This window comes from Aquila chrysaetos, chromosome 5, assembly GCF_900496995.4.
Source record: "Aquila chrysaetos chrysaetos chromosome 5, bAquChr1.4, whole genome shotgun sequence".
Taxonomy (NCBI): domain Eukaryota; kingdom Metazoa; phylum Chordata; class Aves; order Accipitriformes; family Accipitridae; genus Aquila; species Aquila chrysaetos.
In genome coordinates this window covers 61,249,203-61,272,557 of record NC_044008.1, presented here as the reverse complement: position 1 = coordinate 61,272,557, position 23,355 = coordinate 61,249,203, and positions in this window count along the sequence as shown.

Sequence of the window (23,355 nt, the reverse complement as noted above, 5' to 3'; positions counted from 1 at the left end):
TAAAGGCTGCCTCTGATGACATGAGATGTAACTAAACTCTGATGTGTCACTGTTCATCACTCACCATATGCTTTGATGGCCGAAAGCGTGCATGACCAGAAAAAACCTGAGATGCCCTCTTTCTCGTGTGGCTTTTTTTTAATGAGAAACCTCTTTGTGAAGGGTTATGATTATTTTTCCTCACTTTTAAGAGGGTTAGCAGGTTTGACATGCAGCAGAGCAATAAAGCACCCTTGATATCTTCTCATGGACTAATTCCTGCTGTCGAAGAAGATGGCTTGCACCACTGAGCCTCATCCTGCCCAAAGTGGCTGACATCAGAGGAGGATGCATGGGGCACAGCAGCATCCTCCCCCATGGCTCAGGACAATACGGTAGCCTTAGAGTGCATCCAAAGAGAACTTATGCATCAAACCAGCAACAATAATCTAACAGAAACAGTCAATGAGAGATGTTTGGTGCCTGTCACCTGAAAGAATGAAAGCATTTACCAGACCTGGTTTAATTCATGCTTGGATTTTTCTAACACCATTTACTAGCATTAAAAGGCCATGAAAAAATGTCAAATAGTTGCAAAGTGGGAAGTATTTTTGTTCTCATTTTTCACTCGAGACTGGAAAATCCAGCTGTCTTCCCACTGGAGGAGCTAATGGTAGAGCAGACTAATGTGCTTTTGCAATAGCTGTGTGTGTGGACAAGTAACTTCACAGTTGATGTTTGGATCCCTGCCAGAGGCCCCAAGTCCCACAGGAGTGGGTCTCCGGAATGATGGAAGTCTGGCTGACCAGACCTGAACCTCCCTGGGTGTGGGGATGGTGAAACCCACGGGAGCTCCTGTGGCCCACACAGAGCTGGAGGTGATGTTACTCTACCAGCAGCAGTTCTCTGCCGGATCTGGCTGAAGCCCAGCAGGATTTTTGTATCTCTGTGGAATTTCAGGTGGCTGTCTGAGGAGATGCTGGCTGCTAAATACCCTTGTTTGTGTGTTTGGGGGGCTTCAAATGCCTTGACTCTGTTCCCATGTCTGTCTACACCATCAGAGGAAAACCGAGGTCCAGTGTTTAAGCCCTGGCTTTGTCTCGTCACACCCAGGGTCCTGAAATACGAAAGTACACAAAGCCCAAGAGGCTGGGACAAACTACATCTGCAGGTCAGAGATGAGATTGGTGCACGGATTTACCATCACGCACAAAACCTACACACATTGTGCAATACTGCCAAATTTCATAAATGTACCATGACACAATGGTTACATCTGGAAGCTATTTCTGTAAAAAGCACATAGATGACGTGACCCTGTCTACTCGAGAAACACACTGGTTTGATGCATACAGCGTTCCACAGTCCATCTTGAAATATGATCTTCAAAAAGCAACCAAGATTTCAAGTTAAATGTTACCGTAGCTGCAGGTTTCCTATTTAGGCGCCAGAAGGGCTTCTGGCTCTGGGGTAGGTGAGGCAGTATTATGCCCTGGTTTAGCCTGATCAGGACATGGCATAAAGTAAGTTTGGCCCAACCCCTGTATATGACTTCCATCGCCTCTCTCCAGAAGGCTGTGTGTTTACTGGCTCATGCATCTCTAACGCAAGTCCTCATAACAGGGGCAGACGTGTTAGTAGGCTGTGGAATATATTAATTTGCCAAGGAAGTTTTCAGGAATGAAGTGAGCTCAGCTCCTCACAGGATCAGGACCATTAACAACAACTTTTTGCTATTTCCAGAAAATAATGGTGTTCAGACAAAAAAGGTGTTCAGACAATAAGGTGTTCAGACATGGAAAGCAACATGGATTTTCCCACAAAGTTCATGCACTGAGAACTTCAGTTCACCAATATTGGCAATGGCCAGGTAAGCAAGGCAGACCCAGGACCCAAGGTGTGGGAAAACTAGAATCTATGTATGCACGTAGAGAAGCCACTAGGTCAATCACATAGGAGCTAAACCAGGTAGGAGTCATTCCTAGTTACTCTGTTAGGTTTGATTTACCCTTGAGTGTTTTGTGCAGTGTAGGCTTACTCTTGCAAGGCATGGCGAATTCTGACACAATTCAGCCAACTACTAAATAAGGTGCTTAATTCTGAGCACACTGTTAAGCACTTTTCTAGACCACAGCTGAAGAGCTCAGCACTTGAGGGACAGTTCTGTAAGAATCCAACCCCTAATAAATACAACACAGTAAGATGCTGGAGGCACATACAGGGCAAACAGTGTCAAGAGGCCAGATGGCAGGCAGCATCCCACTGGAGAACTGCAATCTCCCGGGCACAGTCCCCAGACTCAATGCCATATTCAGAGCTGCCTCTTCTCTCCCCTCCCAGAAGGCCTTCGCATCCTCAGCGGGACACAGTAATTAAGTCGACATGGAAGAATACAACCATTCTTCAAAGGGCTGGCAGATTGTTTGGGGATTTCTCCTGTAGTTGCACAGCTGCACTTGGGGGGAATATGAAGATTGGAAAAGACAAAAAGGAAAAGGAAGCAAGTAGAAACAGAGGAACAACAGAAAGTGAGGAAGAACAGAGGAGTGTGATGGAGAGAGTGTGCAGGAAAGATAAAACCAAGACAGAAGAAAAATCCATTCTCTTTGCACAAAGTAACACAGAGAAAGTCAGGAATGACAGAGCACATCTGATGCTGCCACTATGCTAACGTAGATGTTCAGAGAGAAATGTAGTTGGCATGAGATTGAATTGTACTGGACTGTAAGTTTAAAGTCTCCACAAACGCTGTGTCAAGGGCTGGAATTTGCAGATCACAGGCTGTCTTCCTTAGCATCTTGCTTGCAAAAGAAACGAGTGGCACCTAGCATTATCAGCTCTTGCTCTGACTCTCACAACGGGGATGCCCCTGCCCAAGCAGCCAGCTCCCGCTTAACACCTCAGATAAATGATACAGCCACCAAGATAAGAATTACACTGGTGATTGCACTAGTTAAAAGCAGGGTTGCAAACAAATGAAAGAATAAGATACACCATTAAAAGCAGTTTAGTTTCTCAGGGTGAGCAGAAGGCCTTGCCCTGTGCAGAAGGCTGGGCTCAGGCACAGGCAAGAGAGCCCCAGTTTGATTTGGTGATAGTCCCTGACAACTTAAGCCCTGCCCATTTAATGGGAAACACCAGAAGTCACAAGCATCTCCAGATGCAGTATGATACCTCATGAATATAACACCATATATGAGCAGTATAAATATTATTGTCAGGATATATAACTTGCAAGCTTAGGAGGAAGCCATGGAAAGACACGCAGCAAGTGGCACTGCTTGGGAGGAGATGCGAAGGGACCAAAAGCCGAAGAGCTGCAGGATGACGGTTTGCAGTATCTCACTGTGTGAGTTTGGGACAGTGCTTCAGTGGCTTGCACAAGGTGAAGCGCAGTGGCAGAAAAAGCACAAGCATCTGCTCGTGGGTACAGCACTGCCCTGTCTCAGGCAGCTAACTGTGAAAGGCAAGGCCAGTACACGATGGAAAAACTCCCCTGAATTAGCAGGGAAATGGAAGGGGTTTGGCATATACTCTGAAACCTGAAGGCCAGCCATAATATATCCTTCAGCCTTCCTGACTCATATTTATTAACAGCTTCACAGGCAGCTGGTATTTGGGGTTGAAGATAGCAGGGCAACAGGAGACTTGGTACTCACAGGTAGGAGGGTACACTCACGTTCAGAAGCAGCTTACGCCTTTATTTATAAAAAACTATGGGTCTGGGTGTGACTGTATGGTCTGCTGTGCTTTCAGTGCACCATCGTAACTGCACTGTTACTAGAAGGTGCTGCCCGACCGCACTGTTAGGCAGGGAGAGGAAAACAGATCTGTTCCCATCCAGCTCTGCCGGGGGACCCAAGTCAGTGTGTGTGCTGGACTCATTTAATTAAAAATATTTACCAAACATGTTTATGACCATGGTTTGGCTTCAGTTTCATCCATAACAAATACATTTCCAGAAAAACACAAAGAGGAAGAAATCCTCTGAGGTAAGGAGCAATAGAGAGATAAGTCTGATTAGGAAGACAACTATTAATAGCAATTATGCTTTAATTACTGTGCCTAATCTTTTTGAACCAGCAGTTTCTAGCATGTCCTCTACCAGACAAAGAATTTAACTCTTCTGATTCTGTGTTCAATGAGATGTAGAAGGAAAATGAGTGGATCTACTTCCAGTAGATTCACCAACAGGTAGATATAAAACTGCTTTCAGAATATTTACATAAATTATGCATAAGACGAGATGGCCTCGAAGAAAGGCAGGAGTTGCTCTTTATGGCTCTAACACTGGATGTGGGTGTAAACAATCTTAACGCTTCTCTTTGTGTTGATGGCTGTTTCTCCAGGGCAAGGCTATTATGCTCCCAGGCTGCTGCCACAAAACTCAGGGCATAAAAAGGCACTGAAAAGGACATGAAATAGTCTAGACAGAGGGAAGCATTTCAATACTGCTGGAAGGAAATGCGGACTGTGGCTGGGAGCCATGGCTTAGACAGCATTTGATGTTCTTACTGCCCAGCAATCCAGGCTGGCAGCAGAGTCTGAGGCCAAGGAACACATTCAACTTCTCTGCATATTGACCCTCTTCAGCGGCAACATGGTGGACAGACAAAGCCCTCTCAAAGCACACACCTTCACTTCAGTCTGAACCAGGACAAAATGGCCAAGGTGGCAAAAAAACCCAGTTCCACTGATCCCTGTGGGCCGTGGTCAGGTATCCTCACAAATCTTTGCACTTAGTAATTATAAAGCTTTAGCTATCCCGTGGGGGGAAAGTGGAGGTGATGGTTAGCTTGTTAGATCGATACAACTACATTGTGACTATAACAAAATGTACACAAAAGTCTCCACTGAGAAATCATAAGATTTTCCAGTATAATCTCATATGCTTGATACCAATTTGTGGGTATCTCAGTAGCCTATTCCTATTCTGTCCTATTCCCCCACTGTCTTCGCGGTAAATATTTTTAAAAGTGATCTTCAATAGTGTTAACTTTTGAAAAATATTGAAGTATACAAAAAGCAAGTAGACTTGTAAAAAAAAAAAAGATACTACATTTCAAAGCATTTTGCAATCCTGCAGATGGTGGATCTTGGGTTAATGCAACAGGATAGGACTTGGGGGTGTGTGGGGGGAAGTGTCTTCTTTCTTTTCCATAGAAAACTGATGAACAAGAAGTTTATTGTCTAATGCTAAAAATGAATCTTTTTGTACATCTGAATAAACAATCCTACCAAGCACTGTGAAACAATTGACCTTTGCTTTGAAATCATGCATAAATCTAAAATATACAGAAGGATTAGTCGGTGTATCTCAGAACTTCTACAAATAATCTGAATGTCTGGCCCAAACTGAAGAAAGGCCCAAATTGAAGAAAGGCCCCAAGATCAAACTTGGCACAAAGACATTGAAAGTTAACACAGTGGAATGGTCAGAATAAAAACCTTGCAGGGGTGAGGGAAGTAAAACTGTCAGCAGTGTTTCACCCAGCACATAAACAGGTTCCTCTGCAAGCACAGGGTGCTATGACACCCTGGAAGCTCATTTTCAGCATACATGGCAAGATTAGAGCCACCGGAATCTGTACTCAAGGGCTCTTTGCAATTTAATCCAGCCTTAAAAAGCAACTCATTAAAGAACCAGCTTGTGAAGAGACAGGGATTCACACTGCTCTTCACTTGGCAGGGTAAAGTAGAACTGAGCAGGCACACGTAGGGGCCAGCCCACGGCAGAGCCCAGCTGCAGGGTGACTGCAGGTGGGCAGGGCACAGCTGGGACGGAGCTGCGGTTCTCCAGCATGGGAAGTGCCCATTGCCTGATCCTGGCTCAGAGCACGGCAGGTCCCAGCAGAGTGGGCTGTGGAGAAACCGAGAGGAAGGATTCAGGCTCAGAAGGGACTGCATGAGAGGTATGTTACAGGTACAGTCCTACTTACATGCAAAAATATCTCTAAGCAAGCAGCTGAGAGCGTTGCCTTTGGGGAGAAAGAACAGTAATTCAGTGAACAGCAGAACTAAAGACACCTGATTCCAAAGCATCTGTGTTCTGCCCCTACATACACCTCCTGATCAGTCTCCAGTCCTTCCCTCACCCTTCAGCTCAATGGAAAGATTACTCTGTGTCTGTCTGACAACAGTTATCAATTTTCTTGGCACGCTGAGGAACGCGGGGTTTTGCAGACCTGCATACTTCTGCCACACGCGGGCAAGAGGCACAAAAGCTCTCAGAGGGGGACTTGCAGACAGACAGATGGCATGACTGTAAAGCTTCATTTCTTGGAAAAACTGGGCTAAAAATGTAGATCACTGTAACAGAAACAGTCCTGAGGAACAGGCGTAAGAAGCTGTACTAAAACCATTTGAGGATGACCTTTCTGGAAGAGGTCTCCAGGAATAATTACTCCTCTCTGGCCGCCTGCTGTTTGCTCCTCCCTTTATCCACAGCAGGATCATGCCCTTGGTGTCTGTTCCTTGGCTGGAGACACCTTCAGCTCTGCACAGGACCACACAGGACACAGTTGATCGCAGCAGCCCTGTGCATACAGCTTTGCCCACACATAGCCTGCTGCACATCTTCATGCATCCTGAGCACTGTGATGCTATTAAACTGAAGGGGTTTATTATTAAATCCCAGTCACTCTGAAGTAACTGAATTATCCAAGTTTTAGTTGAACCAATTAACTGATATAATATACGACTCTTGCTTTCTTAAATGAAGAGAAGCATCTTGCTTTCTGCTCATGTCTCACTATGAAAGTGATTTTTTAAACACTTTAATCTAATTCACTTTTTGAGACTGAGAATCTGTTGAAGCAGCTCAGGTGATGAGAATTGGATGTTGCTCTATGTGGTGCTAACCAAGGAGAAAAATCTCTAGGGTTGTGAGCACAAGGTGGGGCTTAGAAAAACAATGTCCTTCTTAGGATATGCTAGTTTAAAGTCAGGGAGGTCTTGCTGGCTGACCTGCTGTTCTTCTCAAATATGGCTGGAAAGATAAAGCAATCAGGAATAAGCATTTTCAGAATGCACTGGCTATGGTCCTCCTCCAGAAAGTAAAGCTAAATAAAAGGGGTGCATGTGACTGAGACCACAGAAAACCACCTACAACAGGGAAGTCAAGGATGTGCATGCATGTGCACAGACTGACCCCAGCACTACCCTATCCCAAATGCTTCACCATGGAAATACAGCGTTGCCTCAATCTGCTAAATCGTCCCTTCAGAGGTTTCCCTGTTTTGTCATGATGCAGCACGAAAGGAATGTCCTGACCATCAGTTGTTTTGCACAGACAGATACTTCAAACCGAAATTGGAACGTGCCCAAGGTGGAGCTTGATGCTGCAGAGCTCTGCAAGAGCAGGTAGCACAGTGCCCGGGAGTCTAATGTGAATCATCCCCATAGCAATGACCTTGTAAGCGTTTGTTACAGGAAATTACAAGAGTACAGACCTTGATGAGTTCACTGTGAATTAAACAGCCATTGTATCATCTCTTATGTGGGCCTGAAGGTAGCACTAAATTACAAAGGGAAAGTAATCGTACTGGCCCATGCAGACACAGTGATAAGGAACACAGGCCAAAGTGTGGTGCATGGTAAATAGTAACTGTATTTAATGTAAATTATCTCTCAGTATTTCTATCTAGAAATCAACAGTGAATCAGAGGGAAGCATCACGGATTAATTCTGATTGGCCCTTGCAATGTTACTATAAATGTTATTATAAAATAAAGGATGAGATATTCTAAATGATAATTTAAATGAAAGAAACAAAAAAAGGAAGAAGATTAAATTACACATTTGTTACTAATGTTTACAAACATGAGACTGAATCTCACAACCTACATGCTTTAGCGGATTTTAAATTAAGACAAAACCAGAGGTTTTCTTCCTTTTCTTATCACGGCATTTGAGCTCCTGTGGTTATGCCCTGGGGCACATACTTACGCTGGTCAAACCAGATTGCCCAGAATTTCCTCTGCTGAGCACATCAGCCCATAGTGGTTGGTGTAATACCCATGTCAGGCTGGGATAAGGTCATAGGAGTCCTGGTGGCACTTGTCCCCATCTGTCCCAGCCTGCCCAGCACATCTTCACCAGCCCTGACACTGGACATCCCTATCCAGTCTATCAGTCCTCTCTACTGTGGCTTTAAATAGGAAATGGGCAAAGGCAGCCGCACGCACTGGTGCTGCCTGGGGTAGTCTCCATACCCCACATGGGCACCCCACAAAACAGCACTTTCACTGGGTAAGAACAAGGGCAATAAGGGGCCAGGGCCACCCTCCATGGGCAGCAGAAAGGAACCCGACCCTCTGAGGTCTGCAGCATCTTCTCTTCCACAGGACAGCCAGCCCTTCTGCCTAACCCACGGCCCTGCAGAAGAAGCCTGCCTGACATGGCTCCTGCTAGTGAGGACAATGAGCCACCAGTGGAGGCCAGCCCAGGCGTGGGGCTTTGGAGGACCCAAGGTACATGGGATTCCCTTGGCCACCTGAGGCAGTGGTCCAGACAATCCAAAGTGACACTGAGGCTGAGGGCACTCTGCTCTCTAAGCCCACAAGCTTCCACACCAGGTGGGTCCTTAGACAGGACTTCACTCCCCCGCCTCAAGCCTGTCCCACCAAATGACTTGTGGTAGAGAAGAGGAAACAAGAGAGGGATGAGGGGTGGTCACACCCCAAACGTAGACGGAATTTGCGCTCCCCTGGTATTTTGAGGCTCAAGCTAGATGCAGGGATGAGATGAGGGCATCGAGGGCATCTTAGTTTCTCAGCTGCTGCATAAGCAGATTAACTTTACATGCGGCTGGTCCATGGAGAAATGGATCAGCAGGAGTCACTGACAAAGACAGATTTCTCCCCGACTCACATTCTGCTTGCTCACAGTAAACACACTGGATGATGTTATTTACATGACCTATCTTCTCTTTGACTTGCGTCACTTTACTACTCAACCTCCAACCTGGGTTGCAGTCACCCCATTAAATGAGGCCCATTGCTGAAGCAGCCCTGACAGTCCTTTTTCCTCCTGATCTCTCTGTTCCCCCCCTAAGAATGCTCTTGATGCCAACTGTAGTCCACTGGAAAAAGGATTTAGAAGACAGAAAAGTAAACCAATTGCTGTGAAAAGCTCCATCACTTTTCCTCATCAGAGGAACAAGAGCTGAACTTCTAACATGCCCTCCAAGAAGGAGGGAGTGAGGTTAGAAGGCACCAGCCCTTCTCTGTTCTCAGGAAGACAGAAGCTGAGTCTTGAAGAGACCACTCCTGTCTCTCCCAGTCAGCAACTGCTGCGATGGGCTGCTCTGCTCCTTGGCAAACTCATCCATGTGCAAGAGGTGCTGTAAAGGAAGGTAGGAAGACACAGGTGAAGGTATCTCCCGGAGAGGGAAAGCAGCTATGGCTGTTCAAGATGTGCCGTATGTCCACCTGTCCTCCTTTTCCCTCTCCCAGAGCCTGACATGATGTGCCTCCTTCACAGCAGCATTCACAAGGACACCCCTGGTAATGAGGCAGCCTGGCTGGCTCCCATCACATTTTCCTTTTCTCATTCCCATGCAGTATAACAGCTTCCCGTGAGAAGCTTCTCGTGGTAATGGCTTGTCTTCAGTGCCCTTCTGATGCTCTGAGTGGTTCGAGTCAGCTCACCCTGAACTGCCAGTCCAGAGCAACTCTGCTGAAGTTAATGGAAATTTACTGCAGTGTATTCAGTGTATTCAGGGGAGTTACTCCAGGCTCACACCATGGAAGTGGGAGCACAATTGACCCTCTTGTTCTGCATCTCTTGGCTCAGAGGGCTTAATTAGACTGAACATTAAAAAAAAAAATGAGTGACAAGAGGGAAGCTATTTGGCACTTAAAAAGCAACAAAAATTTTGAAGCGGGTATGTGGCAGAGGACAAGGAGCAAAGGCAAGAATAGGAAGACTCATATTCACAGTGGTAAGGCAATAAGAATTTTCTCTGGAAGTATTATTTAAATAATTTGTAACCTAATTTAGCACATCAAAGACTGTTCAGTTTTTCAGTGCCCTGGACAGACATGGTACTTCAGGCCAGCTCTAACTTCCAAGGACGCAAGTACTTCCCTGGACTTAATGGAACCGTTTGCTCTTGAAAACATATCACATTACTGACCTGTGTCAGCTTTTCCTTAACCTGGCTTGATATTCCTTTTGCCTTTGGGGGACCATCTATGCAACGCCTCCTTCCATTTCCTTTAAGATTAGAGACCAGGATTTTACTACAGTGATTTATGTTTAACAGACCTAGAAGAGACTTAGGAAGTCACCTAGTCCACCTTAGAGTCTGTATCCTGTATGCTGTCCCGCTAAGGAAGGACTCCAGCACCTCCAGTTTTTGAGGCTTCTGTAAACCATACCCACCTGATCCGTACCCAGGCACATCAGTGAGCTGGGAGATTGCTGCAAAGAGTTTCCTCTTTTCTCCTTCTTCTCCTCCCCAGCACAGGCTGTCTGTGCTACTCACCACTCTCTGGAAGGCTCCCAGACCAGAGAAGTTGCAGGGAAGATGACCCCTGTATTATGTGATAAGCATAACGGCAGCAGGGCTGAGTACAGCCCTGTGCTGGAGAGGCAGTAAATATCAACTGTTGCAATGGCTGTTATTTTATTGACACCTAAATTAAATTAGAAATGCACACTTTTCATATAATTGAAAATATGTTAATGCATAATGCACATGGACAGCTCTTCTAGTCCTCAGTTCAATAAACTCTTGCTTTTCCTATACTGAAATGCCAATTCTTCTTAGAGCAATAAAGAAAATCTGCCAAAATTCTGATGAGTAGTTTATCATTCAAATCCTGGTTCTTCTACTGTGAAGGAAGAAATAAATACATGAGATTCTCAAGTATGATTAAAAAGTGCTTTCCATTCCATGTGTTCTAACAATAATAACTGGTTTTCTTTTTTTGTTTAGGACAAAGGAAGGTGTTCTTAAAATATACTTGGCAATACAAAAGCATGTTTCAAATTCAAGTCATGGTTTGACATACAGAGCAACAATCTATGATGCTCCATTTGTGGCCTGCTTAGTCTACAAGAAAAAAAACCAAAGCACCTAAGCTAGGAATCATAACTAAACTAAATGAGGTGCACAAACAACACAAGGAATTGGTCTACTGAGACAGTGGCATTCCTGCACTCATATACATGAATCGTAATCACCTGCTTGCAACAAATTACTCTGCATTTTAGAGCTCTTCCCTTGGAATTGCCATTTACAATTGTCTTCCAGAGCATGAGTGGTAAATAGCAGCAGCCATTTGTGTCTAAGCTGGGAAAAGCGAAAGAATTAGCCAGGCTTCAGTACTACTCCTTACGGCCCAGTGAGCTCTCATTGAATCTCTTAATCCTTAATAAGCATTTGGCCTTAATTGCTGATTTTATCTTAACCTAGTACTTATGCCATAATTGATGAACATTGTTTGCAGCAGAGTTTTATAGCTCTTCAATACAGATGGAAAGCCTTGCTTCAGTGCTCGTGCAATTGGATCTTCTACTGATCACGCATGGCCCGGCGGTGCCTGGCACCATCTAGTGCTGAGATGCCAGGCAGGAGACTAGGACGTCATATCACCTCTCTAAGATCTAGCTGTTGCTTGTTAGACCAGCTCTCATCAGCTGGAGTAAAAAATCTTCTCAAAACGTAAGGTCAAACTGCCTTGGGTACCGTACAGAGCCCCTCTGTAAAACAGGAGTTTGGGGAGAGGGCTAGACAAATTCCAACTTGAGCTTGACAAGCAAGTGGTTTAGTCTGTAAAATGCAGAATGTACTCAGCTCCTGTAGGTTTCCCAGGGACTTAGCAATGATCCTTATAGGACTGGTTCCAGAGACAATGCAGGGAGAAGCGGGCAGAGAAGAGCTGCTCTCCGAGATCGCAGGGTCTCTGCTTCCTCAGCCTGCATTCTCATGTCCCACTTTATTTATGTTCATATTATTTGGTAGGTGGTAGATGATTTAATGAAAAATTGGTTCTCATACATAATCCTATGTTCAGCAGAAAGAAAAATTTTATATTAGGTCATAAAACAGAGTGTATACATCCATCTAAATTGCAGCATTTAAAATTACGCACTGATAAAATTTCAAGTAAAAGAGCTTTACATGTTACCAGCTGAATGCAGCATGCTTGAATATTACAGATGTTAATTGACGGAAGGTCAATTGTTGAAGCAATTTCAGTGCCAAGAAGAGGAAGGCTAACTTGGGTGAAGTGGCATTTCCCCACCAGTCCCACGGGCTGCCGGGGTGGGACAGAGACGAGGCACCACTCTGCACCTGCCGAACCTGAGCTCTGACCCTGGCTGCTGAAACCACCCAGCCCCTCTCTCATGGAAACCTTTCACCCCTCGGAGTAGCAGAGTCCCTCAGCACCTGATGAGTTTAGACTTGTTACTTTAACATGAGTCTGGGGATATTTAATGTTAAAACAAAAACGTCAGTTCACTTCCGTGAAACCAGTGTATAACTAGGACAGGATGAGATTTTGTTATGTGAACCTTTGCATATTATGGCAAAACTGTTGGGTTTTTTGATGTATAGAGCAGAAGATTTCCCTGATGAAGCTGGGGATGCTTAAATGCCTCAAAATCTTGGCCTCAAGCTATTATTAAATTTAGTCCAGGCAACAACAAACATAAACCTGCAACCATCCCAAACACTTCATAAATTAATTATTTTAGCAGCACTTGTATTATCAAATTAATCTTTTTAAAAAAATGTTTCATGACAGGCTGTTTGAAACCAACACCCATTTATCAGAAAGTATCTCAATATAACACAATGTACCAGACAGAAGTTTTTAGGGTTTTTTTGAAAAAGACATGCTTATGTAATGGAGAATTGTCTACTACCTTTTTGAACCTCATATGAAATAGAGTTAAGTCTACTGTAACTAGTGTAATTTTGCATATGGAGTCTTTATTAGGAAGCAATTCCAGCAACCACATTTCAAAAAGGGCTTCATTGTGCTGGAGAGAGTAAAAATGGAGTATCTGCCCTTGGAATATATAAATATATATAGTGACCATAATCACCTGGGGAAAGTAAGGTGACACATGCATTTTGATACATTTTCTTGAAGCTTTAAGAGCATGGTCTGAAACTTGTCTCATCCTGGACTCTCTCCAATTCCCACAAATAAATCCAGTAACAATTAGAAACACACAGATATACTTGTGTGTGACTTCTAGAACAATCATATACACTCCTGGAGGCACTAGCTGTATTTACATTGCCTAAAAAATTTCTATAAAAATGCTTACAATTTTTTTTTTAAGCTGCTCCAACAATTTTATTGGCTGTAGTAGGGCCTTTGAAATCTGGCACAGCAATACCCCCTCAAGCTAGAGAAGTCTTTTCTTTGCCCTGTGAAATCTCATTTATATTTAGCAGAGTTAATTTAAAATTATTATTATTTTCCTTCTCTGCTTGTGTTCCCCAGCAACAAAACAAAGGAGTAATTGAATATGAACGTTTTGCAAAACCACAACCACACTGTAAGACAAAAGAACCACACCACCACTATATTAAAATACTTGTCCTCACTCTTGCAGAGCCACAGCTGCTTTTTCACAGTGCATGTAATCTTTTCCCTCTAGAAGAAGGGAATCCCCCAAAGCTTTCTGCACCTACTCAGGGGCCACAGCTACACCCATCTCCATGGATTTATTTTTTCCCCTGCCTCTGGGCTCTTTGCAGGATTTACAACTATCTCTCCTCCTCCTGCACTGGGGACTGAACAGCATCCTCTTCTGCAAGCTTCCCAAATGCAAATACAGCATATAAGGGAGAACCCAGGTTTTCTACAAGCACTGTTTTGAGGTGCAGTCTGTAATTTACTCTGTTCGGCACATCTGAGTCTCCTCACTCTTGGGGCCTGCTCCAGCTGGGCACTGCAGTGCACCCTAGACTGCTTGCTTCAACAACTCCTACCCAGGCCTGGCTGCAGCTCTGCTCCTTTGAAATTCATCTCTTTCCAGGGAAATCTGCAGCAATGCTTTCCCCTTTCTGCAACCACTCCTGCTCTAGGGGAAAAGGGGCATTTTTATCTCTCTGCACCCGCTCTGTGCATGCCCAGCTCAGCTGGCATCTCCCAGGAGTTCCTCTGGGAGGAGTTGAACAGAGCAGCCGTCCTCAGCTGCCAGAGTCAGCTTCTCTCTGAAGCTCAGATATAAAGCCATTTTCAGTGCAACATTCACTCTCAATTTCCCACACAGACTGTTCCCTGCAAACAGGGAGTCTAAATCAATGCTTTGCCTTTTCAATAATTATTCACAATAACCTAAAGGAGTTCCTGCCAACATCTGTGGGTTTTATCCTTGCTGCAAATGTCATTTGCTATTAAAGGAATTTCACAGGCACCTCAGAGCTGCATGCATAGCTGTGACTGCTTCTATTAAAAAAGAAAACAAACTTACTTTGGAAATGCTATTTAGAGAAAGCACCTTTTTTCAAAATGTCAAACTCTGCACTGAACCGCCCCAGCTGCTTCTCATGAACAGATGTGCTTCCTGCTCCCAACCCGGCTAGGAGCTTCAAGCCAATCACTCTTCCTTGGATTCAGGTGTACTCCTTAGACCGGGTTTTCCTCAGAAAGTGCTGCCATTTGATGAGTCAATCCCAGATGTTCCTTGGCTTGTTTTCATAATGCAACATGTTATAAGAGATTGATTCTGATACCTCACTCCAAATTACTTATTCTCAGAAAGATTTCCAAATCTCAGATGTCCATAAATAAACTTAATACCATTTCAGCTATAGAAAAAAAGTACTGATTCTATTGCACCTTCTTTTCAAGCTGTTCTAAGGGCCATCTTTATCCTTAAGAGATAAAAGCAAACATTTTCCTTAGAAGTCAACATGCCTTAGTTGTCTTCTGCAGCCAGTTACATTTTATTTCAGAGCTGGAAAAGATGCAGCTGAGATGCTTATGAATCAAAATCAGAACCAAGAAAGTGGTTCTGTGCCTCCTCGTGGACCTCTGCCAAGATTCCTTCCTTACCTTGACCCAGGTATCACAATCCATTTAGTCTTTCTTCTGCCCCCCCGCTTCTGTTTTCTTTCCAGCTTTCACTCCCACTTCTTCCCCCCCCTCCCCAAGTATTTGATTGGGTTTGCATAGCTTTAATTCCTACCACATGTTGCCCTCAATCCCTATAAAATGATACGTTGCTGAGCAGATCTAGCCAAGGACGTGCTCAAAAGAGAAGGTAGAACTGATGGGCTGCCTGTCTGACCTGATACTCAGTACTTCTCCTTCTTGTCGTCACTCCAAAGATAAAAGATGTTTTTCATGCATGATAGGAATGTCTATACAGTTGTGCAAATACAGCAAACTAACTAAAAATAAGGAAGAAAAAAGCAGCAGCACAGAATTTGACTAGCTAATATCCACTGCTTTATTACAAAGTATATTTGTAATGTGCACATATATGTCCAGGTACACATGTGTGCATAGATGTGAAGATGTGAGCTTCTCTAGCTTTTTTCACTTCTTTTTATGCTTCCTCACTAGCAGTAACAGTCTGCTCCTCCATGCTTTCTCTGAAGCTTTCTCTGAAACAATACAAGGGAAGTAGCACCTGAGCTTTCTGAAAATGGTGGAGGAATGGGAGCCATTTGTGATTTTGACAAGACAGATCATTTTACCCTTAAATGACATGAAGTCTCTTCCGAGGCAGATGTTCTTAATAAACCTCAAAAGATTGTTTAACGTATCTTCTTGTAATGAGTTTTGATAAAACCTCAAATTAAGAAAGAGTTGTCAGGAAAGTATACAATTACTCTAATGCAGGATCAGATGGTAAGGAGTACAAGCAAACTGATATAAACAGAAGTATGCCCATGATATATCATTGTATGTCACTGTTTCTTCATCTTTATGCTTTGTTGTTTTGCTTTAAGAAGAGGAAATGTCTTTCCTTTTTGCTGACTGCTGTTTAAGTGTACAGTGCTAGATTCACTTGTTTGAATATATATTTACAGTGTTGCTTTTGAGATAGACTGCTGGAGAGTTTAATTAAAACACGTGGTTTACCTGTGCCCCAACTTAATGAAGTTTTATGTGAACAAACCATAAAAGTTGTTGCTTTCAAACCTGAACACAAACCAGTCAGATGATGGTAATCAAAATATCAGTAGCTGCTCAACCTAGAAACGGTAAGCAATGGGTTTCAGAGAATCACATTTCTGTGATGTATGTCTTTCTCAAGCTGACAGAAATCCAGCCTGTGACTGCATGGTAGGGCAACCCACCCCTAAAAAGGTCTCAAAAGCATGCTCCAAAATGACTACTCGTTGAGTACTCATAAAATACGCTGAAATTAAAATTAACTATTTTTACTAACTAGTATTCTTGCAAAGGAGCAACCAAAATCTTGATAGATACAGGTCTAAGATAAGTACGTGGTAGGCACTTTGCAAGACAACTATACTTTAAGCATCTATCTCATCCACTAGCTGAAACAATCATATTGGAAAAAAAACCCCACCCCACCATTCCCCTGCTAGAGTGCTATTTTGGTACTAATAGCTTGCTACTTTAACTGTAGTCTTACAAATCTACATGGAAATGTTAGTAGGCTCTGCTGCTCATTTTGACAGTTGCTCAGCTTACCAACAGATGGAGTATGTTAATCAGTTTTTAAAGTACACGCTAAAAGTCTGGGCTAATTTAAGTTCTGTATTCAGAATGTTTGCAAAAAACACAAACTTGTAACACATGCAAAAAAAAAAAAGCTTCATTCTGCTGCAGTTGGAAGGAAACAGTATCTTGGAATATTTAATTATATACTTTTAAAATCACTGATTTTCTATAATGTGGAATAGATTATTAAATCAGCTTAATCAACTGTTCTCTTATGCAGTATTCACTATTCTATATCTAATTATATATAAATTTTTTAACTCTATGGTTGTATTTCCACTATTTAAAAAGAGGAAAAAAGTCTGGAGTGAGTCAGAGCAACACTCCAGCCAAGAAACACAAAATGAAGTCCCAGAAGGCAATTCAGCCTAGGAATATTTTCATAAGGCTCATCTTATTAACAGAAGAATAATTCAAGCAAATGAATACAGCTCTAGATCTTTGGCCATGGCTGGACCTGATATACTGCAGTCAAAGCTGATGGAAACAAACGTCAAAGTCACCAAGGTGGCCCAGAGGGGAGGCTCTTCAATACCACCCCCAGCATCCTCTGCCTCCTCCTGCTGCCCCACTTTCAGGAAGCCCCACTGCTCATGTTGGCTGGTGGGTGGGCGATCATCTCTTTCCCACGCTCAGAATCCCAAATCTCATCCTCTGATGTACTTCACTGAAACTACTTTCACCAAAATCCTTGTGATCTTCCTGGCCAAACCAGTTACCTGTACTCTCTAAACTGGCCTTAACTGCCCTGCACAGCCTCCCTCGGGACCCTACCTAAATCCTCCCCCACGGGCTGGGAGCTCCATTTAAGATGAGAGCTGGGTACCTACTCTGCTTGCCCAATGCCACAGGCATACCTCAGATCTTGCCTCTAGCTCTGTCACCTGACTGTTCAGAGTGAGACTGGCTCTCCTTCATCAGCTTGCCTCGCCTGGGACTGCCAGAGGAACCTGCTGCTGCTCCTGCTCTGCTCAGGCACTGTGGGACTGCACCTTGCTGGTGAGGGTCGCTAGGAACTCAACCTCCCTTTTGCTGCTCCCTGACAACCTACTCCTTAGGCAATGGCATTCTTGGATAGTTTTTTTGTATGCTGGTAACTTACAGATGCACTTTTTATATCAGGACCTGTTTTCTTCTGCCTGAACTCAAATCTAAGCCTATCTTTCTGACTGTTCTTCCTGAGTGTCCAACTATTATATTTTATACAGTGCTTTTCCTCTTGAGTTAAATTATGCACAAAAAATACACAAATACATCTACATTTATCTTTAATTTAAAAACCTGCTTCAGATTCTGAAGGGATCAAAATACTTGACTAGAACAACAACTCAGATTTTTGTTGCTTTAACTGATAAAAATGTCATGGCAATAATACAGAACACTAGTTCTAAAGATACCATATATGGGGCTCTTAAACTTTCCAACTTCATAGCAGGAAAAAAAAAAAAAAGGAAATAAATAATCAGCAATTCCTTTGCAAAGTAAAATGTCTGAAGGGAAGAAAATCAAATGTATATTATGCATTTCATCAGCAAAACCATCCTCCTTAGCGAAACAAACCAAAGCAAGTGTCTGTGACTTGCCTGTAAATGCTGTGGAAGAACACGATGCCTGAATGGCTTTAGAGAAGCTCTTTGCGTGCAATGCAGAAGGCTGTGCCAGGAAACAGCCTGGGGAATTTCAGGTACTTGCAAGTCAGCGTGCATATTCTTGAAAGTCAGTAAGCCCTTTAGGAACTTCACTGCGTATCTTGTTCATCACTATACGTGCCCTAGATCCATACAAGGAACTGAAGAAATGTGTTTTCCCCCTCGACCTGTCTAGTCTTAGAGCATCCAGAAGCATTTGATTTCTCAGTTACCCTTTTCACTACTGTATCCATTTTTCTAGTGCATGATCATTCCCTAGCACAGTATGCCCTCAGCTGAGAGTGATTTCTACTTCGGAAATATTTTTAAATGTTTTCTGCTCACCACAGTACCGACTAACAGACCAGGAGAGAGGATGCATTTTCAGGTTATTAGCACTCAGGTCTCGATTATGAAATGCAGGGCACTCAAGAAGAATACATTGTTCTAGGCTGTAACAGTACATAGATTAAGACAGCATTTTCTTAGCTTATGAGGTTACTTTGAACATTTTCTTCATTTATAAGGGCTCACATGCTGCAGCTTATATTCCTCTACATTTAACACCAGTTCTAACCATTCTTCACTGGAAAATGTTAACACCTTCCAAGAACGACTATAATTTTGTATTATCAAATCTCTCCACATTTTTATGACATCCTAGTAAAGCTAAGAGAAAATTAATTCAATTAAATTCATTCATTTTCCTTCTCTGTGACTTACAAAAAAATCCATAAATACTGGCTGCATTACTTTTTCTTGATTATCTATCTTAATGAATATTCTGTAAGAGTTTGCTATTTTATTACTATTCTTTTGTTAAGTAACACTTGTATATTTTAATATTAGCAGCAGCAGACAATTGGTCTACAGAACCTCAGCAAATGGCAACCCTTGTCTGAAGAGAGACTCCAGGGTAAGTTCTGAATCTTAAGTGAACACGTCTTCCCTCTGCAGTTCCCCTCTCCCCTCCAGACTTCACAGCCTGGCAAGGAAAAGCTGTTCCAAACTGGTACTTTCTGATTGCTGCAGCATTTATCAAGAGCCACGCTTGCAACTGCAGGAGTGCCATCAAGGACAGTGTGTTTCAGCACCTCGTTACACGATCTGCCACTCATCGCCGATGTTCTTTATGCTTCATTGTTTCTTCCAGACTGTACGCTCCCTAGAACACCTCATTTATCCCCAAGAGGACTACATCCCAAGGGTGGTTTTGCATAGCTTTTTGCTTTGGCTCTCAGTCCCCAGAAATACATTCCTGTAGGAAAGTCCACACAACGTCATGTAGAAGCTCCATCCATTCTCTGAGTAGCGAGGAGCAAATATTTAGGAGCAGAAGCACACAGTGACCCTTTGCCTCATGTACTCTCTAAGTGGTTTAGGTTAGGAACACAGTTTGAATCTCAACCCTGTGTTTAGCAGTCCTTGAGGAACTAACACTAAATAATCTTTCCTATTCATCTCCATACCATTCACCATTTCACATATCATTATCACAGTCCCTTCCCTGTCCTCCTTTCAAAACTCCCTTGCTATCTCCTTGAACAAAAGCCATCCCACACCTTTGATCACCCCTCATTCATGTAACCCTTTTATAACCTTGTCATCAGAAATGCAGTGTTCAAGATGCAGAAGAGCAGTGAAAATTCATACATGGACACTATCTTCCATTTTATTCTTATTTATAACTTGTCAGTTCCCAGCATTTACTTCCCTTTCCCCACCCCCTTTTTTTAATACCCATGAGGATAAAGGAGATGCTATCGGACAGTGCTAAGAGCCCACTGTGTATGTGGTGTTGCGATAATTTTCCTTCTCCTGTACACATTACTTGACATTTATCGAAATTGAATTCCTCTACTGTTCTATTTACTCCGTTACCCAGTGGCACGAAATTCAGTAATCCTTTCTAGTCAGCTTCAGTTTTGATTACCATGAAGAATGATACATAACTTCCACAAATTACATTGTTGTTATTCATTTTTTTCCTCAGGTCACTTACAAATATGTGGAAAAAGACAGGTCACAAACTGTCATGTCACTAGTAAAGAAGCTACTTTCTCCATTCCTCCCAGCTTTTACATAATTGCTAATCCATAAGCAAACTTTCCCTCTTACTTTATAGCTTAATAGTTTAAGAACCTTTGGCAAGGGCCTTTCTTAAAAATTCAAGTGCATTATGATCAAATCAACCACAAGCATTTGGCTCCTTCAGAAATCTCTCACAAGACCTCGAGAACTGACCTTCCTCCAAAAGAGCAGTGCTGACTCTCTCCAGATATACCATCTGTATCTGTTGATCAACTCTTTCTAGTACCCATAGCTTGGATCAACCCGCTTGGTCAGGCTTCTCTTTTGTAGTTCTTCAGGTCACTCCTGGAGGAGATCAGTTAAACTGGTGTCCTGGCCACCTAGCTGGAACCACTGCTAGCAGCTAAGTAATGTCATGTCCAAGTTCCTTTCAAATCTTGTGTTCTGGTCCTGAGTATCTCATCAGTCACTTCAAAGCTTTAATTCCACTGACATCTCCAGTTCCTCCGACATACACCCACTCCAAGAAAAGGCTCTGCTCTGAGGAGAATCTTCTGCAATGAATAGAAATGCAGCATCTTTCTTCTGTTACAGCCTTATTTCTCCTTGACCTCTCCTTTTTACACTTTTGCTGAAGCTGGTAAGATGGTAGGTGATCAGATTTTAATTCTAATGCATGTCAACATTTCTGTACGCCTTCAGCAAGTTTCTCTTTGCGATCGTTCTCGTTGCCACACGGTAGTTCTACATTTAACTTGACAGATTGCCTTTTCTGTTTTCTTTGTTCGGACACAACTTTTGTTTCCTAGGAAGATGGCTTTTAACATTAAACAGCCTCTCCATCTCTGTTAAAGTACACTGTCATTTCTTGAGATCTTCTAGTGTTTTTGATGTGACTTGCCCCTGGGCTGAGCTTCTAATACTCTGTCTTGAAGCAATCTCTGCACTACAACCCCTTAAACACTTTTCTTTTGACAAACCTCCTTGTTTTGCATAGCTTCCCTTTCCAAAGTTAAACACTACTATTGCATATTTTGACTTTTTAAATTTCTACAAGGTTGCTAAATTTGAATACCTTATGGCTACTCTTACAGAGCAGCTCTTCCATAGAAAGATCTGGAACCACGTGAGGTTTTGATACAATCTTGAACAATTTTTCTTCTTTGCGTCCTTCAGTTTCTCCAAGATCGGTAGGGTGTTTAAAACTTAGTTCTTGTGCTTGCATTGTGTTGCACGATGACAACTGTGCAGTGTGCACCAGACAACAGATCTTTCCATTAACACTGTACCACGGTGAGGTCAAGAGCCAGAGAAGCCAAGACAAACCATTCTGAAGGACTAGCCAAGATCCTGGTCACAGGTTGAGCTGAAAATGCCAAGATACACGTTATTCCAACACACAATGTAAGATCACAGTCAGAAGCTCAGGAAGAGGGAGCAGGAATACAGCCTTTCCAACCAGGAAAAGAATAGACCAGGACTGGATCGTGGGGCCTGGAACACGGCTGAAATCAAATGGCAAATTAATTGGAAAAAGAAAACTGCTTGGTATTGCCTCACCTCCCACATATGCAAAGGAAACCACAAAAAACATGCAGGGGCCAGTTCTTACCCAGGCTGACACCGTTCCCTGTTGCTGGGGCGACTGTTTGTTGCCAGCTCCAGAGCTGGGAGTTTGCACAAAGTCTAACAGAAACAGCTTAAATGGGAGAGGGGGAAATATCACTGAGCACTACGTGAAGAGGGAATATTTCTGAGCAGACTTCTACAGGTCGGTAAGAAAACAATGCGTGTGAAATCCAGGTACAGTTCTGAGCTCAAATTCGTTATGTTCACATTGTATTAGTGTTAATGAGACAAACATTTCCTTTCTCATGCCATTCAGGTTTGCACAGCATAACCGTATCCAGAAAGAACAAGCTTAACAGAACAGACTTAAAAACCTGTAACCGTCTAGCTTCACAATGAAGTAAAATTTGCAACGCTTGATTTAGAATGTGAATCTACACTGCCATCTGCAGAAAGCAGATTGGCAAATTAATTGGCTACCAGTATAGCAGCAATTGAAAGTGCCAAAAGGCAAATATTGGTAGGCAAGTACGGTATAAAATCAGGTGGAAAAGAGAAAGGGATATATATGCCACGACACCATTATGACAGCTGACAGATTCTGCAGAACGTATGCTGTATCTCAGGAAAGGAATGCATTTTATATTTTATTCTTTAAATGTTCTTTTAACTCCTTTTAGGAGGAAAACTGATCCCCTTCTGTTTCTCCCACATCCTTTCAACACCATTTTGCAACCTGGAGGCACTGTGATTGTATCATGCATGCGCCGTACCACAGGAGCTCACTCCAAACCCTCTGTCCTGGCTGAGCTGCTTGGCCGCAGGAGCGCAGCAGAACTATTACTTAAATAGCATCACAGAGAGAAGAGAAAAAAAAAAAGTCTCCGAGGCAGTAAAAACTTGCATGCCTGACTCTGTTATGATCTGCCTCCTCTCAGGCGTGAGGAAGTGGCTGCGGCCTGCTGCTGTGAACTGAGCGTGGAAGCCAGCTCTGCGTTTCAGACATTTCTGTCTCCCTTTCCCCCCGGGAGACCTATGTGCCACAGCGACAGGAGAGATTAATGGTTTGTCAGGCAACCTGATTAGCAATAAATGCTTTATCTGAGTATTTCTTATAAAGTAAAGAGCTGATTTCCTCACAGGATTTCAAAGATATGCTGTGTTTCCTCAGGAAACACCTTTCAGGAGAAGCGCTGAGCCTCCTGCTCCGCTCCTCCCCCGGCCCCAACCACCCGGTATTTCGCCCCAGCCGACCCCTTTGGGGCCCCGGTGCCCGCCGGGGAGGGGGGAAGGCGGATGCGGGTGTACCGCCGGCGGTACAAACCCGCCCTCCCCCGACTCCACCGCCGTACCCCTCCGCCGCAGAAGATGGCTGCCCTCCGCGGGCGAGAGGCTGCACTCTTGCGAGAGCGCGCCGGCCTTGTCTCGCGAGAGGCGGCGGGCGGAGGGGGCGGAGCGCCGGGCGGAAGGGGCGG